The sequence below is a fragment of the Mytilus trossulus genome, chromosome 7, assembly GCF_036588685.1.
Source record: "Mytilus trossulus isolate FHL-02 chromosome 7, PNRI_Mtr1.1.1.hap1, whole genome shotgun sequence".
Lineage (NCBI taxonomy): Eukaryota > Metazoa > Mollusca > Bivalvia > Mytilida > Mytilidae > Mytilus > Mytilus trossulus.
Genome location: NC_086379.1, coordinates 5,406,135 through 5,412,757, shown reverse-complemented (window position 1 = coordinate 5,412,757; position 6,623 = coordinate 5,406,135).

Sequence of the window (6,623 nt, the reverse complement as noted above, 5' to 3'; positions counted from 1 at the left end):
TTTTTTTTATCCCAGCACTATCAATCACATTGTTAAAATTTGTCTCTATTTTTTACACACCAACCACAAATTGGCAGCTTCCTCAAATCCTCTGAACCACAGCGGTTGTTCACACAAACGTTTATACTAAAATTGCCTGCTATAATAATTGGGTTGCCTATAAGCATACAAATCAGTTGGCGATATCTTAGACTAATACTTTTTCTTATTATGTTTTACTATCATCTATAGACCCAACCTGTCGCACAATTGTGTTTTCTTAAATAATGAGTTTTTGCAGATTTGCCCTTGCATCAGTTTTGAAGTGTCCTTCATATTTGCGTATTTGGCATTTCCTTCCTAAACTAAGGCGCTAAGAATCTGAATTATAATACCATGCATAGAAAACATAGAGATTCTAACTTGAGGTGATTTTGGCCGGTCTGATTTGTCTCTAATCATGTGATTGTTTAAAATGTCTACAGTTATATCGTGTACTGGTTCTCTTTCTATAAGTGTATGATACACATTTGGTCTTTTATTTCAGAACTGTGCAACAAACGTGCTTTCTTATGTTGTTCATCAACAACTTGTTTACCTGTTACATACACATTAAACAATAAAAGTCAACATGTCTTTGTCCCACCGATCGTTACACATATACGTAATACAATATCATACGCGCTTTCATTTTCGATTAATCTCTCTCCAAATTATTGTGTTTTATTTGTTGATGGTCATTTAACCAAATTGATAACACCATAAAGAATTGGGGTTCGTGTTCTTTCATGTGTACTATTGTTTTTCTGTTTGTCTTTTTCATTTTTAGCCATGGCGTTGTCAGTTTGTTTTAGATTTATGAGTTTGACTGTCCCTTTGGTGTCTTTCGTCCCTCTTTTATCCCATTCATTGTACATCATAAAAAAAGCTTATATCATTCTGTTTTCCAAATGAAGTTAATAACCAAAAAGGTTATATACCAATTTAAACAGAAAGTACAAAATAACATTCACTGATATCACATTGTTTATTGCTTTGTGACTTCAACTTCTAGGAATATATGTGTCTATAATTAAGAAGTGAGTAAAACCGAATTCCTATTTATTTGCTATCTGCATGCAAAGGCTATTTGAATATCATTGTTTGTTTTGGTGCAAAGCTAGTGAAACGAGTTTGATTAAGTAATTTGATATGATACATTTTGTATTCTAATATTGTATTGTGTATTTTTGTATTTTTGTATATATGTTATGTTTGTCAAAGATCATGTTTTTGATTTATATGGCAATAAAATTATTTGATTTGATTTGATTTATTTGTTTATTATACAGGATTATTCTCAATGAAAATTTAAGAAAATAGACAGACTATTGTAAGATCAACTCAAAACGTAAAATATAAACTCATGTTATTAATTTCTGTTTATCATTTATATCCACAGATGACATTCCAACTACCCAGTCAAGTTCAAATTGCAGATCTACTTGTGTTGACAAAAAAGAGGAAAAGCCGAAAGAAAATTTGGGTAGTTATTGCTACGTTATCTGTCTTAATTTATTAGTCTTATGTAGACGAAACGCGCGTCTGGCGTACTAAGTTATAATCCTGGTACCCTTGATAACTTTTACACCACTATGTCGATGCCACTGCTGGTGGACGTTTCGTCCCCGAGGGTATCACCAGCCCAGTAGTCAACACTCCGGTGTTGACATGAATATCAATAATGTGGTCATTTTTCTAAATTTCCTGTTTTCAAAACTTTGAATTTTTCGAAACACTAAGGATTTTCTTATCCCAGGCATAGATTACCTTAGCCGTATTTGGCACAACTTTTTGGAATTTTGGATCCTCAATGCTCTTCAACTTTTTACATGTTTGGCTTTATAAATATTTTGATTTGAGCGTCACTGATGAGTCTTATGTAGACGAAACGCGCGTCTGGCGTACTAAATTATAATCCTGGTACCATTGATAACTTTTACACCACTGGGTCGATGCCACTGCCGGTGGACGTTTTGTCTCCGAGGGTATCTCCAGCCCAGTAGTCAACACTCCGGTGTTGACACGAATATCAATAATGTGGTCATTTTTCTAAATTTCCTGTTTTCAAAACTTTGAATTTTTCGAAACACTAAGGATTTTCTTATTCCAGGCATAGACTACCTTAGCCGTATTTGGCACAACTTTTTGGAATTTTGGATCCTCAATGCTCTTCAACTTTTTACATGTTTGGCTTTATAAATATTTTGATTTGAGCGTCACTGATTAGTCTTATGTAGACGAAACGCGCGTCTGGCGTACTAAATTATAATCCTGGTACCTTTGATAACTTTTACACCACTGGGTCGATGCCACTGCTGGTGGACGTTTCGTCCCCGAGGGTATCTCCAGCCCAGTAGTCAACACTCCGGTGTTGACATGAATATCAATAATGTGGTCATTTTTCTAAATTTCCTGTTTTCAAAACTTTGAATTTTTCGAAACACTAAGGATTTTCTTATCCTAGGCATAAATTACCTTAGCCGTATTTGGCATAACTTTTTGGAATTTTGGATCCTTAATGCTCTTCAACTTTTTACATGTTTGGCTTTTATAAATATTTTGATTTGAGCGTCACTGATGAGTCTTATGTAGACAAAACGCGCGTCTGGCGTACTAAATTATAATCATGGTACCTTTGATAACTATCACACGTCAAGTATTAAAGTATCAATGAATTTAAACAAATATTCAAAAGCATTCAAACGAAAAACTATACTAAAATACTTTTTTTTTTAAATATTGACACTATAATAGACTTCATTCTTCATTTCACTGCTATTACGCTGTCTGTCAGTTGTACGATTAACTTAAAATAATGATTACATCATTTCGTTAAGAATCTGATTAAATTAATGATTACATTGACAAGTAATCAAGATTACATCTGATTACAATGAATTTCTAAATACCCAAATTTCATGCTGAAATTGAATAAATGTTTAATGCAACAGGGAACAATAAAATGTGGATTATATACAGTTACCAGTTTGAACATATCTAACAATGTGAGAGAATTGTTCCGAAAATCCTAAACAAAATATAAGTATTTAATATGAATGCATTTTACATGTTTATGTATATAGCAACATTTGTATATAATAATTTTATACTTCGGCGGAGTTATCTCTTATCATTTAAAGCACACACAAAAGGGACTTGAAATAACAACATACCTTATCTCTTACCTGTCGATTAAAAGATGACAATATTCTAAATATTAATTAAGGATTATAATTCAGTGTTAATCATGTTAATGAACAGTAAAACTTGAATATAACAGTCATTTTCGAATATACCTTAAATTGTGAATACATGCTCAATACTTTTACGTAATGATGAATTGTAATGTTGCAGCATTTTTTTAGCACACCTGACCCGAAGGGCAAAGTGATCACTTTGCGTCCGTCGTCCGTCTTTGTCGTCGTCCGTCGTCGTCGTCCGTCGTCGTTGTTCGTCGTTGGTCGTTAGCTTTTACAAAAATCTTCTGCTCTAAAACTGCTGGACCAAATTAAACCAAACTTGGCCACAATCATCATTGGGGTATCTAGTTTAAAAATGTGTGGCGTGACCCAGCCAACCAACCAAGAAGGCAGCCATGGCTGAAAATAGAACATAGGGGTAAAATGTAGATTTTGACTTTTAACTCTGACACCAAAGCTTTTAGAGCAAATCTGACTGGAATAAGATTAATTTGCAGGTAAAGATCTATCTGCCCTGAATTTTTCAGACGAATCAGACAACTGGTTATTGGGTTGCTGCCCCTGAATTGACAATTTTAAGGAAATTATTCCGATTTTTTACTATTTTCTTGAATATTATTATAGATAGAGATAAACTGTAAACAGCAATAATGTCCAGAAAAGTAAGATCTATAATTAAGTTAATAATTATGACTAAAATGATCAGTTGACCCCATAAGGAGTTATTGCCCTTTTTAGTAATTTTTTACCAATTGAATCCGTTACAAAAATCTTCTCTTCTGAAACTACTGGGCCAAATTTCACCAAACTGGGCCACAATCATCATTGGGGTATTTATGTTTAAAAAATGTGTGGTGTGACCCGGCCAACCAACAAAGATGGCCGCCATGGCTTGCTAGCCTCTAGTCTTTTTAACTAAGGTAAATAAAGTAATTAACATGTTTAAATTAAAGTAAACATAAACCACTATTGGGAAAAGATAAATATTTATCAAATATGAATATCAAAAAGGTTAATATAGGACCTGACATATTGACCGCTACACAGTTTGAGATTTTTTTTCACTGTAATCAGAATGTAATAAAAAGTAATCAGGATAACAAGGCATTTTGAATAGAAAGCGATAAAATAAAATTACATGAAATACGATTTTTACTGATTACTGATATATACTGATTACTTGAGAAACTATAACCAATTACAGCAGCAGATTAATGATTCAAATTACAATCACCTCATGGCTGCTTGCAAGAACAAGGAATCGCCTTTACCATGTTTACAGTTATTTAATATATTTTCAACAGAAATAGTGGGTCAAATAATTGAATGATTTCCTTTTGAAAAATAACTGATGATTAAAATTTGAAAAATATTCACCGAAAAACAATAGCCGAAAGTTCAACAAAGTGACAAAGAAAATAATAAAATAGCAGACCCGAAGTATTAATTTGAGAAGAAATCTAGGGACGCAATCTGCCGTTTGAAAAAATATCTTTCTGTATCAATAATATCTAAAGATTTGGCGGGGTTGGCTTACTCAAACCCATACTATAGTAGGTTTTTAATATACAATTTAGAACTTCTACTACACCATTGTATTGCGTAACATGGGTTTGGATGAGGAACAATGAAACAAGAAAGCATTCTACTTTATAATTCAATTATTGAAAGTGTATATTTGAAATGTAAGTCATAAATCAATTTACATTGCTTACATTTTTTTGAACTATCTGTTGTTTTTATTTTCTCTTAAGGTTAATGCTGCTGGATCCAAGTTATTGTCACATTGAGCTATTCTGTCTATTCTGTCTATTTGGCAATATGGACGAACTATAAACAACCGCCTCACAAGTTGGAGGTTAAACTTGATACAAAACAGGCTTAAGCCACTATTTACGTAATAGAAACATGAACCACGTTTGGAATATGATTGTTTTATTAAGCCAGTATTATTTAAATTTACCATACATTTCTTGCAGGTCTAGTTGTTGGTATTGTTGTGTCGGTTGTTACCGTTTTCGTTGTTATAATTGTTATAATAGCATACAGAAGGTAAGAACAAATTCAGTGACATGAAAGTTGATCCGAAAAAAAAACATTATGAAAAAATTACCAGAATTTTAATTAAACTATTTACATTTTTATTTCAATGATGGTATACACCAACTGATCCTAAGATAAGAGATTCATATCACTTTTATAATAGAAATGAAGCTAAATATTTCTGCACAGGCGGCATAACTCGCCATAGACCGTTCAGTGCTACAAGTAAAGAAAAGGCATTCATATAAATATATGCATGGTAAAAGTGATCATATGATAGTAACGCTTGCTGACGCCTTTTAAAAATAATTTTGGTTTTGTCCAATGGGTAGGTACCAACAATTTAGCTATGGTATGGAACTTTAGACATGAATATTCTTAAAATTTTACGAAGATGACATTTATCTGAATTCTGAAATGCAGAATATGCAATATTTTAAAGTCATTGTAAAATTTGAATGTGATACATTTAATCAGTATGTGTTGAGTTAAATGAACTATTGTATTGCTAAGTAGTCGCATTTATCATTGACAATTGTTTCTTTCATACAGAAGGAAGAGGGAATCACCAACATTTAAAAATGTTTCTAATAGTTTCGATGACTCGAAACCAAAACCAGTTACACAACCCAGGACTGGTGATTATGATTACATTGCTTTAGAAGATGATCCTCCTAAACCAAAAGGTTCTAACAATGGTCTTGAAGTTGAAGATATAACCAAGCATAATGCAGAATACTTGAAAAAAGAGGAAGAGGAAAAGAAAAAGAACGAATCGTACGTATACAATCGTTCAACTTCCAACTGTTACATCAAGAACTGCTGACCACTCTTTGTCGTGTTCTATACGCAAAGTCGTTTTATTGGCATTGTCCAATGTATAATTTATCGTGTTACATGTATGTTTTGTACACTGTTATTAGTCATATGCTTGAGACTTGATACCTTTTATTGTCAATGCAAAGACACTAACCCTCGAAGTATTGGATTCTCAATTTAAATGTTTTTGAAGTTTTGTTTGGTATTTGCCTATCTTCTGACAGCATTTAACTTTACATATACATTATAATGATACCTCCCAAACCAGTTGGCTGTCTTATTTCATATTTTTATATTTCAGAAATACACCACCTCAACCCGCTGTATATGCTCAAGTGAACGAAGCATCAAAATTAAGAAACAAGCAGAAAACTGACGCCGTAGATAGTAATGGTAAACAAGACGAAGACACGTATGCGGAAACACAGGAAGGAATTTACGATAAAGCAGGAGACCGACGTCACAAAGAAAAAGATAATGATGAGCATTATGATTCATCCTTCAATTCAAGGTGAGTGATGATTGCCGGACATCTATAAT